At 43.2% G+C, this 13890-nt stretch overlaps 1 protein-coding gene across 2 annotated transcripts in view; it reads left to right on the top strand.

The window, feature by feature from the left end:
• Nucleotides 1-1067: 1067 nt before the first annotated feature.
• CFAP298 (cilia and flagella associated protein 298) overlaps nt 1068-13890 on the top strand; it is a 62415-nt gene continuing 49592 nt past the window's right edge. The window contains exon 1 of one of the 2 annotated variants that reach the window (XM_085620550.1): nt 1068-1204. The gene's annotated coding sequence lies outside the window, so the exon portion shown is untranslated. Of the gene's footprint in view, nt 1205-1302; nt 1438-13890 lie in introns of those variants that run through there. The other variant, XM_085620551.1, reaches the window with a different exon arrangement.

Raw genomic sequence — 13890 nt, forward strand, 5'->3', positions numbered from 1 at the left:
ATTTCTAGTAAAGAAATGAGAAAGCATAATCCTCGCCTCCTTGTCCTTAATAGAATTGAAAATTCTTGTCACGTATGTTTGCAAATTTTTAATTCTGTAGACACTGAACATTTTAGCTGTACTCCAATGTATTTAAACTACTTCTTACTTGTGTACCCCAGTGTTTTTAAACTACCTCCTTTTAACAATCTGCTTCCAGCTCATGTAAAAATACATTTTATTGTTCCTTCTGCAAGCTCGCTCTAAATTTGTTTACTGTTTTAGTCTTTTTAAATGACAGCTCTATTTTGCACTAGGACTTTTGCACACTGTAAAGACTGTAATTAATATAACAATAAAGAGTTGGCTTAACACTCTACACTTTGCAGAAACAAAACTGCGCAAAATCTACTTTGTGAGATTGATGGCTCAGATACCAGGACGGGCACCAGCCATCTCCAGCGTTTTATCACATGATGCAAAGTGCTTGTGTTGTTGAGTTATGTTACGTATAATAAAGCGAAACTGGGTTCTTTTGCCTACCATCGCAAATAATGTTGACCGTATTCTTGCTGCAGTGTTCTCTGGTTGTTTAACCTTAAAACCACTAGATAAGGTATTTTCTTAAAAGCCCCACTCCCAACTGTCCTTGAAGGTGATAGCAGCGAAAGGGAGTTGGGCAACCAACCCACGAAAATAAGTAGCCTCGGAATGAACATGGCCGATGATTGGCAGAGCATACAGGATGACAGTCACCAAAGCAAAAGAAGGACGCTGCAAGGAACTGCTACGGGGGCGTTTCCTTTTACGATAAACGTTCCTTTTAAAGAAACTGGCCGTCTTAATATCAAAAAAAAGTGCATGAATTTAATCAATCAGAAGTAAAATAGATCATTAAATTAAAGTAAATACAACTAAAATAGGTTTGAAATTAGGAAAGCAGTGCAAAAATCACTTAATATAAAGAAGAACCTATGTTTGTGCGCCAATGTACTTGTATTTGCTTCCGTATTACACATCCAAGTTACAATGCTCGGTAGTACTAGTTTTTCGTTTGGGCTTCCTTTGGTAGGATTCGTGCTTGTTGTGGGGTTCTTTTCAGAGGAAATTGTGCTTGTTTTTTTTATTTGGAACCTAGCAGCACTGTCTTGGACGTTGTTCCTGCGCCCTAGGATAGCTGTCTTTTTCGGTACATATTCGCGTTATACTGGTTTTGGTGACCCAGGTAAGAAGTAAGTGGGATCCTCAGGAGGGTTGGAGGCAAAAAGAAACCAGGACAGTTTTCACTGACCTTCCTTTAGGCGGGAATGCGAGTGCGGATTCAGGGAGAGGTGGTGCGTTACCATGACAACTGGACGCTCCACACGCGCAGCAGGCAGTGCAGTCTCGGACTAGCAGAGGCACAGGGCACTGGAGAAGGACGGTAGATACACCAGCAGAGTTCCAGAGACACGTCGGGTAAGCACCCATGGGCACAGCACTCTTAAACCTGAACGTCGTCGGACCCCCGACACTCACGAGGAAACATGAGTGCATGATGCACTGTTTAAATGCGAATGGGGCGCATGAGATGTACATTATTGGAGGGACGTTAGAGCACGGTACGCAGTTTTGTATAGAACTGACCAACGTCGAACACTCAAGTTTCAATATCTTAAACTTAAAAAGCACGGAGCACTTCCAATATTCGGAGGGCTAAATAACATACACAATGTGCAACGATATCACTTCCTCATAGAAAGAGATGTCATCCTTACTTTAGTGCCAGTGTGTCTATTTTCCTTCGAACATGTTAGCAGCACTTGAATATCCAGCTTTCTGCTACCTTTTGGATTAGGGTGTTGTAAATGGTCTGATACTGTTAAAACTGGAAGCATAATTATTACCCGACGAAGTAGATAACAGCCTCATCGTTATTACCACAATTTAACATCATACCTAACATTCCAGAATAAAGAAGTGGTTTAAATAACCACTTTCCACTGTATTTGCCTCAACCGTATTACGAGGTAGACATACGATACCCCGATCTTTAACCCACAAAGTTAGGAACTAACACAAGAGCTAACAGCAAAAACAATGGGAGAGGTAAAGCATAACAAAACGCCAACAACATTAAAAATAAATGTATCTCTATCCACAAATGTAATCCTCTAAATTATTTGGATGTTCAGCAGTACTTTTGGGGGCACCTTTGATCTGAACCCCCTCTTCAAATCATCACCAGTAGCTTTCACACAACCCTCTTCTTCCTAAATCAGAACATTTTCCTTCTGATACATTACCTACATGGCTGCTGAATGCTCCTCTAAACTACCCTGCGGGACTGGCAAACCCAAAGGTGCCAAACTGTGCCTCCTCTTCCCTGACATGCACTGTCATCCTCACCACCATCAGATAACACATCTGATGGGGCCACATTCAACTATTCTTATACCGCATTACTTATTCCAGCATCCAACAAAAAATAGCGAGCTTCCAGTAACGGCTGCTGAGGGTGCCTTGTATTAGACTAACTGCAGAATGATGTCCACATCTTCCAAAACTGATCCTCTCAGAATTCTTTGCTGGAGCGGGAATCAATTTAAACAAAATGGTTTAGCATCTCTATCTTACTCGGAACCGGGTTGATCCCCCTCAGGGTGGTGGGCCTTCTTCTCTTCGACAAACCTTTGCCGCCATTTATGAGAAGATTTGGAGCTAGGGATCACAAAAATCATAATCACAATTCTATTTCTCAGTTCAGTCAATAATGAAAGTTTGAGTTCGTTTTTAAGGCTTTTATTTTAATTAAGAGTTTAGTAGAATCTTTTCAGTTAGTTTAATATCTCAGTAAAAATACAGATTTGATAAAAGGGTATGGTTAGATCAAAATCATAACAGCAATGTGTCAAGCGAGTTCCATAAAGGAAAGAATCGCTATTTTAATAATGGGGTGGAAATGGTGCTTGTTGGAACCCATAAAGATTTCACGTTCAAGAGGATAGAGTGAGATAGAGCATTACGCTCAAACTTCAATCAATATTAGCATAACTTCCTATAAAGAGAGGTTCACGAAACTCAGTTGAGTCTCAAGCAAATAAGGCAAAAATTACAATGAAGTAGCAAATCACAATGAGCAGTAAATTAAAAAAGGATGGCAAATCAGCATTAAGCCTTCATCATCCGGCTTCAATGGCATAAAAGGGAAAGCGCCTTAAAAGGTATTGGGGGGGGGGGGGGGGGGTAAAAGCCTGTTAACCTACTATAGGAACATTTGTGTAATTACCAATGTATAATGCTATAAAACACAGAGAACGCAAGTAATTCAAATGTATCCTAACGCTCCATGTTTTTGTACATTACAAATGACAATAAAAACATATATAAAAAAAAAAAAACTACTATAGGAACATGCGCTAATATAAACAGTCGAAAAGAAATGTTGCAATTCATGTTTCATCTTCTCCTCTTGTCCAGTGGGCTTCCAGAATCCTTCCGAGCACAGACTATCCTATTCCTTCTCCAGTAAAGGTGCAATAGGCTACAAAACGTTCTTGTGAAGTGGGAAACAAAATTAAGATTGTGTCTACATATGAGGTCTTTCGATTTGTAGACCTCCTTTCCCATGAGCACGACTACATTTCTAACCTACTAAAGCAATTTGTATGTTAGTTTAACAATGAACTATATAAAATAGAAACATCAGCAGCAACGGATATTATTCAGCATCACATCATATAAAATGAGGAAAATATGTTTAAAAAGATCAACATTTCTTTTCATGCATTACCTTCTTGTGAGCTTTAGCAAATATTTCAAAACATTATTATTAATCAGAAACATTTTGCAAAGTCAAGTGAGGTTTTCATTAAAGGCACTGTCAGGTTAAGGTCAACTTTGTAAACATTTTATGCACTTCTTAGCACATTGGTTAAGCTACTGGTAAAGCAAAGCTGCTGTAGGCATTTTGAGGCCTTCTACTAATAAGTATAACTACGTACTGCATTTAGAACATTTCAAATGTGTTGGTTTTACATAAATTGCACATTAATATTGCACAAATGACTTTGACTATTCATTTGGTTGCATTTTAATAAAAGTCTCTCATCTTCATCACGTGGACCTCCATATAAGGCTCATAATACATGCTTTCTGCCTTCGGCACCTTACCAGGCTCACTGATACAAACCCAATGATGCACCCTGACAATGTGGAAACTGTTCCATGTTTCTTATCTTAATGCTTCTTATATTTGCCATGTGCGATATTTGACTTTCTCCTCGCATGCTCCAAAGACCGATTTACCACAGCGGAACCAACCAGCCACCCTGGGTTACACTTTGAACTAATCTTCCTAGACCTCAAGACCTCGAATGGGGTCATACCCGTGGCCTCAACAGTCGTGGTTTTAAAAGACTAAATTGTCTTCAGCATTTGCTCCTCCCAATCCCCACAATTCCTCACTGACAATTGACTGCCCCCCATCAACACTCTGTTAAAGCTTTCCACCATTCAGTTTCCATTGAGTTTATACAAAAAGGTGGTCCTGTTCAGTATACTTGTGCTCTCTCATGTACTTTCTGGACTTCTCAGAAGTAAAATTAACCCTGATGTCACTTAGCAAAAATACCAGAACCCATTCTGCCTGTTGGCCCTTTCGACTACTTTCACATACAACCAACTAGAAAACACATCCATCAGCACAAACATGTATTTAACCTGAAAACAACAGGACCCATAATGCTTTCAGCCACAGTTTCCCTAGGGGCTGACAGGCACTCATTCAAATAAGGGTTGTCTCAGGCTTTGTAGACTTTTCTGCACCCAAACTACTGGTACAACGCTCTCCACATCAACGTATACACCTGGTCACCAATATGCGTTTTCACAGCATTTTAGCCATAGCAATGCCATCAAGCCACATGAAAATAATGTTCCCTCTCAGCGACTTGGAAAGAACCTCCCTGTTGTCCCTCACTAGTGCCCAATCATTCCATGACAATTCATCTTGAACCTCCAGCAAAGATCTTGCATCCGACTCCTTTCTATGGCAATCTTCCATGTAAACGATGTTTTGACGCATTGCAATGTTTCATCCTTGTTGTATTCTTGCTGCCATTCTTCCTTACTGAATGCATTCACAACCCAGCACACACAAGACAATGCACTCTTCCTTACAGGTACCACCCTCGACCTTAAGGTTTGAGGGCATGCACAACAAGAAGTTCACAATCATATTCCTATTCTCTAGTAAAAATTCCACTTTGTATGTATGATCCTGCAAACAAATGGATAATCATGCTAACTGAGCTGAGGTGCTACCCAATCATACCCCAGTGCAAACACTTTTAGTCACGGCTTTATGGTAAGGACAAACTCCTTTCCCCAAATGGATGTTCTAACATGTTCCATTCCTCCTCCCCACACACACACACGAGCCTCCTGCTCAATTATTGCATTTCCACCAGCACGTCCACCACCACCAGCACGTCCACCACCACCACCACGTCCACCACCACCACCACGTCCACCACCACCACGTCCGCAACCACCACCACGTCCACCACCACCACCACGTCCAACACCGTGTCCACTGCCACCACGTCCACCGCCAGCACGTCCACTACCACCACGTCCACCAACATGTCCACCACCACCACCACCACCCGTGATGGGTAAAGTGTCACTGGAGGGCAGGGGTAATAGGAGTGTCAACCCCGGCTGTACATGGGACATTTAAGGATGCATTGGGTGTGAGAAGACGGGAATAGGGGCTAGAAGTATTACACCAGACCCAATATACATTTTGAAGAGGCCCAATGTCACAGGGGCTCCTGTAAAAGCACTCGCAGCATCTCTACCTCACAGTGGCATACCTGCACGAGCCACATACTCAAAACAAGCATTAGCATAGCCAATAGGTCTCGCCATTGGGACCTTATAAGTGCTTAGCCATGCAACACTTGATGTTGTTGCACCAAGGATATTGTGCTGGATAACTAAACACTTATAAGGTCCCAAAGATGAGACCTATTGGCTATGCCAGAGCTTGTTTGCTCTTCTTTTTTGCCTTCTTTTGCAAAGGCGAGGTGCAGCCAATGCCAGACTGATGGCTTTATTAGGTCTGTTAGCCAAGACCTTTTGATTTTACTAAAAGTATGTATAACATAGTGGCAAATGGGGTTTTTCAGCCAGACGTAATCCATTAGTCTCATTTGTGGAATATTTTTCCAATCCCAGGAGTTTGGAAGCCAGTCTGATTATGTTCTGACTCTGTATGTTCCATCCTCCATGTGATGCATACTCCGGGTATAACGTTCTACCTTCTGGTCCCATTATTGGCCAGAGTTATTCATTTCCGGCAGGGCCTCGATGATCTTTGTTATCCGTTCTTCTTTTGCTGGGCAGAATGCACCATGCTTAGAAGGGTCAGCCACTATTAAAATGCTTGTCATTTACTCTTTTCCCTTCTGACTTTAAGGGGTATCCAATGTAATGGATTGTTGTTCCCTTCCCTGAACTTAGCACAATAATGCAGACAGGCCAAGGATGGAAAACATGTTATTTGCCTTCACTAGTGCTTACATTTCACTGATCTTAGGCAAGCTGGGAGGAAATGGGGTATATGGTATGGTTGTGTGACCTCTTTGTGCAATACACTACCAACCCCTTAAGAACCAGTCGGGCTTCGTTGGATTAACCTTAGCCCAATCCTGTGTAGCTATGGCTCTGAACATTCTGCTTACACAAAGGAACAAGTGTAAAGCATTTCAACAGCACCAAAACAATTGTACAAGAAGGAAACAAGACACTCAAGAAATCCAACACTAATTGATTAAATAGATCAGATTTTAATGAATTTTTGACACCAAAACAATGAAGTTACACCAGAGGGTTCCGCAGCTATAAATTTTACAAATTAGAGTAAATAGCAACTTTTTGCTTGACTGCGATTAAACATTGGCAACTTCAACTAATTGACACATAGAACCTTGGCCAAGTTGTAGTGCTTTTACTTGGCGTTACTCAAGGCGACCAACTCCAGAAGAGAGCCAGTCAGGGGAAACAGCATGGTCCACGGAAACAGTTACCTTTATAATGAGAGCTGTCTCTAGTCCAGTTTCAGTGTCAGTGCAACCCTGCCATTGACATCTATTGGAGTGGTCCTTAATGCAAGGAATACAGGATGCTGGAGATGCTCAAGGATGACGAAGATGCTGTGAATTCGAAAGGGGTCTTTCTGTGGCTTCTCCTCGGCCCATGGGATTGGTGAGGCGATCATGGCCACAGGGGTTGACCGCCCTCTCGAGCTGGGCAGACGTCCTTTTGTCACTAGGCTGCCAGTCGACTGGTACAACGGTTTCCTTCTTTTGGCAGTGACTTGTCTTCAGGGTGACCTAGCTGCACTCCCAATGACTCTCCAAGATCCAGCATACTAGGGTGCAACTTTGGAGTATTAGGTCTTGGTCCCTTAGGCTGCACAGGGGCGAGGAGCAAAGATCTGGAGAACTCTGCTATCAACTCGGCAGCTAGGCTACCTCAGCTTTTGTGGCCATGTGCTGCGAACAGGAGGTCAGCCAACTGACCCTTGAAATCTCTTGCTTCTGGCTGGCCTCAGGAGTCGACTTCTCCATGAGCAGGACAAGGTAAGCACAGCCCTTTTCTTTGCTAGCCCAAGGTGCAACAGGTGCAGTCCAACTTTGGTGCACTCTCGCTCCGCCTGGTTCTTGGCACAGTAGGACAGTCCTCCCCAGTCCTCTTCTCCAGTCCATTGCGATCTGAGTTCAAGGGGTGCCCCTTATATGACCAGAAAGTGCCCTAGGGGAGGTTGCACCGGTCACTAGCCAATGGGGGCTACCAGGGTCCCTCCCACCTGCGGACAACTTCATGTGAAGTGTGGTGTCTAGCTATCTCAGAATGCTCTATTCTGCCCAACTCTCAAGATGACAGGAAACCTTTCTCGGTCGCAAGAGCTTTCAACCCCACCCTAGGGTCGGGTCTAAGACTGGGCTACACGCACACAGGAAAACCGGTTTGGTAATCCTTTTTCCCCTCTGTCTGGCCCCGCTGCCAGCCTGTCTACCTACACAATAGGGCAGCACCTCCCACGTCTCCTTGTTACTCGCCCTTCAAAGGCGGCTTCCTTTTTGAAACTCGCCTTTTGTGCCAACAGCCTGTGTGGCTTCCTGCCAAAAGGAGGTAGCACCTTCTACAGTGGCAGGCCTCTATATTTACTTTCATGTGGACATCAAGTTGGTCTTAATGTAATGAGTTGTTTGATACCTTGAAGTACCAACTTTGGTAGTCCCATTCAGCTGAGATATCAGTGTGTAACTCTGTACTTGCCACTGGGGCTACCAATCTCTCCCCCACAATAAAAACTATCATTATGCATTTTTACAACTAGTAGTACTATGCTAATATGCTGTACTCTGCCTTAGGACTCAATAAGCCTGCTGTAAGGGTGACTTGTATTAGAAAGGCTTTGCCAATCGCTCAAAATCAAGTTAGCAGTGTTAAAATACTCTTCCAGGCTGCAGAGTCAGACGGGGAGCCATGTTTTACCCGGAGGGGACACTTTAACTTATTGGCCCTGTGTGCCCCTGGTACCATATACTAGGGACTTACAAGTAAATTTGGCAATGCCAATTGGATATAAGCGAAACCACCATAAACTATTTGTAAGGGTCAGAGCACATGCTCCGAATCCTGGTTGGCAGGGCTGAGGATGTTTTCAGAACCATTACACCAGTGCCCAGTAGTCTAAATGGGAGCAAAAAGTGTGTGTGGTGTGGAGGTGAGACCTGCAAAAAGCCGGTATCCAAACACACAAGGGAAACCTATCAATGAAGATATTATTATTTTTGGAATCCTGTAGATCCACTTGTTGCAATCCGAATGTTCTATAGTCTCCATTATGTCAGCCTAAATTAATTCCTCTAGTAGACTTCACCTCTACGTGGAAATGTTTCTTCTCATTTCACCTCCCAATAGTTTCTTCCTTGTTCACTGTCAGAACCTGATTGTTGCTACTAGAATCCACCAGTATATGCAGGTCAATTTGATTTAACCAGCCAATTACTGATGGATTTATTCATTTATTTATTTTTATCTTTGAAGGCTTTGCTTGCAGTTGTCCTGTTTTTGGACCTGAAACTCTGTACCTACACATTCCCTATATCATTCAGGGATTTCGTTTGACTTACACAATTGTGGCCATAACTGTTTAAAAAAAAAAAATCATACATGTACTTCCAATAATTTTCTTCCACAATCTTATAGGGAACCTAAGTAACCTCACCCCTGTTACGCTCATGGTGCACAATATTTTTACCACACCCTTTGCCTACAATGTTTAAAAATACTTTCTCCGTGACATTTTAGACATAAGGATTGTTCATGCAGTCTTCCTCACTGCTTAATTTCTCCTATTATATGCACATTTTACCCCTTTGTTCCCTTTCTTTTTATGGCATAATCACTTGAAGTGACCAATCTTCCCATTTCCTCTACACTTCTGTTTTAGAGCATGGCAACCCTTACTCTTGGCTAGATGATTAAGGCTGTCCCATCTATGGTAGCTGACACTGCTACTATTCTTACTTATCGCTGAAGCGTCTACTCACCAGCACGGGTCCTCTTCGCTGTCACCAGTGCCTCCCGCTGGCCCCGGGCCCTGGCTCGCTCCGGCGGACGGGCAGCCGCCCCGAGGGCACAGGTTTCAACACAGAACTCTCTGTCACTCGGCAAAGAGTCAGCATCTCGCTGGAGCCCGCCCACTGGTGGAAAAAGTTGCCAGATCTGAACCCAAGAAACAAGCGCAACTCCCTGTGAAAAGGAGCCCAAATTAAGTGCAAGGGCTACCAAACAAGCCCAATATAATCAGCTGCTGGTCCCCTACTGGGAGGTTGTGCTGCCGCTGAAGCCCCTGGGCCATCCCGCTGCCCGTGAAATACATTGAGGGCGAGGATCGGGGAGGGACTCCAATTCCCAGCGTGCTGAGCCACTGACATCATCAGGAGGCGCATAAGTGCCGGCAAGGGCTCCCGCAGCGCAGCCAAGGGCAGGCCCGTCTGCGACAGGACGAGGCTGGGCTGGGCCAAGGCCCCTGGCCATCTATCACGGAGAGAGGAGCGCCTGGAAAAGAAACCCCTAGCTCAGTAACAAGTTTGAGGACTGCTAGACATAAAAGGTAAGGAGATGGGGAAACCTAAGACCGTTATGACCACGAAGGCCACTAACCTCATCAATTACGAACTTTTTAACGACGGCGATGGGGGCAATAACAAGTGAAATAGAGTCTGTGGAGGAGAGGTTGGGGAAAACGCAACGAGCTCTGCAAAATGGCATCCCAACGAGAACTGTGGGTGAGCACGATAAAACGTTAGAAGAAAGATTATCATCTATTAACTTGGAAGCTAGTGGAGATGAGGTTAATACTGGCATCACTCAGGAGGGGGGGATTTGTGGATACTCTCTGCCCACCGCCATCTAAAAAATCTAAGGCGTGTGGGAAAGCCAAGAAAGTTATAGAACCCATAGTGACACGAAAGAAAAACATGGCCCCAACACGTAAGCCAGTAATACGAGCAACGGGTGCTGCTAAGGACCCCACCAACACTGAGTATATGGGGGATAATGCATTATTCAAATGTTATACAAGCTCGATGGAGGCTATCTTAAAATCAATTTTAGACCTCCTGGTAGGGGTATTAAACAGCATTGATGTCTCGTTAAAAATATTAATTGGCTCTAGTATTTCGAAGGTTACCACAGGCTCAGAGACTCTAACAAACCCCATCTCGAATACAAATTTGGACATTCCTGAGGTAATTCCACTCTCTCAGATACCGGTCTTTGGCGTCGGAGTAGGTATTAACACTTAGACTACAATGCACTCATCTAAACAACTTGATAAAGTACGGCTGGGACCATCTACAGCAAATGTGGAACAAAGTGACATTAATCCCACTTGTAGAAATCATAACACTTTCTCAGCCGGTGCGAATAATAGTCTGAGACTACTTCACCTACCCCCGGAAGTTACCCCCTACGTCATTGTTCTTAAAAAAAGTCCCACCTCTGTCTCATAGTAGGACAGAAGATTGGAAACAGTTGAAAAATAAAACGGTGCATTGGTTGGCGAAGACTTTGGACTTGTCAGGCTGTGACGTTCTAAATGATAAAATCAATAATGTAGAACGTGTGTCATGGGTGGGGTCTCAGGCAAAAACTGAAATGGGAGATTGCATCGTTGTAAATTTTAGGGATACAAATTTTCTGCACTGGCTCACGGACAGACTCCCTTGGAGTAATAACATAGGGGGAACCATCGAAGCTGTACCACTTGGCTATTTTTATAGGCCGTTGCCAAATGTGGGTATTGGCCAGGCCCAATCCCATCCTAAAATATTCTCCCCATTCAGGATTCCAACTTTCAACCCCTTTTCTCCCCTAGATCAGGTGGACTGACTGAATGGTCAGTCGTTGAGGGACTCTGGTGATCCATATTTAAATCCAGCCTTTTTGCATGTTTTAGCTGAGACAGAAAGAGACAGCTATCCTGCCCCCTCAGGCATTTGCTCGACTTTTTCTAATATTTTTTTTAACTGCTCCGGGTCATCCTAATAAGGAATGCTTATTAAACCCGACATATTATTCAAGGCCCAATTCTCCTAATCCATTTAATGATGTCACATTAGATCTTCTGCCACTATGCCCTGCTGCTGAGCTAATTGGTGTTGTGAACCCTACAGTAATAACAAATATGATGACAGTAGAAAGTGGTATAACTGACACCGGTTGTGCAGAGAATAAAGACACATAAAGACACATTTACTCATGGTAGTCTCTTCTGGCATGTAGCAGGTCTGTTAAACAAATTAGGCATTAACGACTGGGTAGAGTTTGTCAGCAAATTCAGCATAATTTGTTTACAGGAAACTTGGATGCGTGAACCAGCTTATATACATGGTTGTTACTCTGTACACACATCAGCTAGACCATCTGTAGGTGGTCATGATAAAGGTGGCTTAATAACCATGATCTCCACAACATTAAATGGCAGAGTTAGGAAACTGCAGCTGGACTCCCCACATTTCCAGATTATAAATATTTCTCTTAAGAGTAACCTGACCCTCGTGGTTATTAATTTTTATCACAATAATTTTAATAGTGCAAATATTACTATTGCCCAAGAACTTGAAACTGCACTTATGAAACACATTGAGGAGATTAAATGGACTATGTAATACTCTGGGGGGTGATTTTAATTGTAAATTGTGCTCACTGTCTAAACGCGAGGCATGCCACCATTTAACAAGGGATGCGGTGGGTGGCTATCACTTTGAGCACAATCTTTGTGAGAACATTTTTAATTCTTTATTGTCAAAATTCTCACTTTTCTTAACTTTAGATTTCATTGAGCTTTTAAATTCTGATGTGGTAACATATGTTGGAAGAGGTCAAGGGACGCTAATTGATTTTATTATTTTGTCTTATTATTTTAACTCTGAAACCGTGGTTTTTAATATTCCTAAAATACATTTTAGCGACCATTACCCACTAACATTACAATTAGCAATCCTACCAGTTCCTCCAAATACACCCGTTAAGGTAGACACCTTATCTTATACTAAAAATAAGGGGTTAACTCGGAAGTGGTCCTCTGTCAACCCTGAGATTGTTCTGGAGGAGATTATAAGGAGCAATTTTGCGCAAGTACTGGACTGTTTGGATGAAAATGTAAGTGTTACATCCATGATCAAATCGTATAATGCAATAATTGAGACAACAAGGTGCTCTTAACTAAAAACCAGTTGAACAGCTCACAGAAAAATAAAAGGTGGTTTGACAGGGAATGCTCCCAATTACATAATAAATTAATTAATATCCTAAAAACTAAACCACGAGATAGGGTGGGAGTGAGACCGTCGCGCATAGATTATAAACGCGCACTGGAGAAACGCAAGAAGGAAATTAGGCAAGAGGCATGGGGCGAATTATGTTCGGCATCACAGAGTAAAGACTCCAAACTTTTTGGGGAAACCGTTAACTAAGAATACTTTGGTGACACAAAAAATTTCCATATTGATGCAACAATCATGCCCGAATCGTGGGTAAAATATTTTGCCGGTCTCTATAGTAATAGCACTGAGAAACAAAGTGCCGCGCGCTTCCAATATGTGGCATGTCCCATGGAACCCCCACATTTAGATGAGGTAAATAGGGCGCTCTCCCAGACTGTAAAGAACAAGGCCCCTGGGCCGGACGGCATACCCGCTGACCTATTTTTAGCAAATACCCCCTTGTGGCACCCGCTATTAACAAATATATTAAGATGTTATGCAGCTCAGGGACCTCCGGAGTCATGGAGATCAGTTACAATTGTTCCCATATTTAAAAAGGGTGATAGATCAGATCCCAAATTCTATCGACCTATTTCTTTAATCGATAGCACTTGCAAGATTATGGGGCGAGTAATACTGCAGAGACTGGAGACTTGGGTCACAGAAAAAGGGAAGTTCTCCGCTGTCCAGTATGGCTTCAGGAAGGGCCTGGGCACTGTAGAACAGTGCCTTAACCTGCACCTGGTCATTGGCAAATACATCATGGCTAAGTCAGGGTCCTTATACCTGGGGTTTATGGACCTGACATCTGCCTTTGATTGGGTGCAGAGGGGGAAATTGTGGGCGAAAATGCTCCTTATGGGCATTGATCCCTCCATCGTCCATTTTTTAGCTGCAATGCATCAGGGTGTCACAGGTAGAGTACGCTACGGAGCAACTGGAGAGTTTACCCGACCCATAAAGATGGATTGTGGAGTCCGACAAGGATGCATACCTGCTCCTTTCCTTTTCTGTTTATATGTAAATGACTTGGAAAGCCACATCAGAATTGGAAACGTAGATGCACCAACAATAGGCCATA

The sequence above is a fragment of the Triturus cristatus genome, chromosome 8, assembly GCF_964204655.1.
Source record: "Triturus cristatus chromosome 8, aTriCri1.1, whole genome shotgun sequence".
NCBI lineage: Eukaryota > Metazoa > Chordata > Amphibia > Caudata > Salamandridae > Triturus > Triturus cristatus.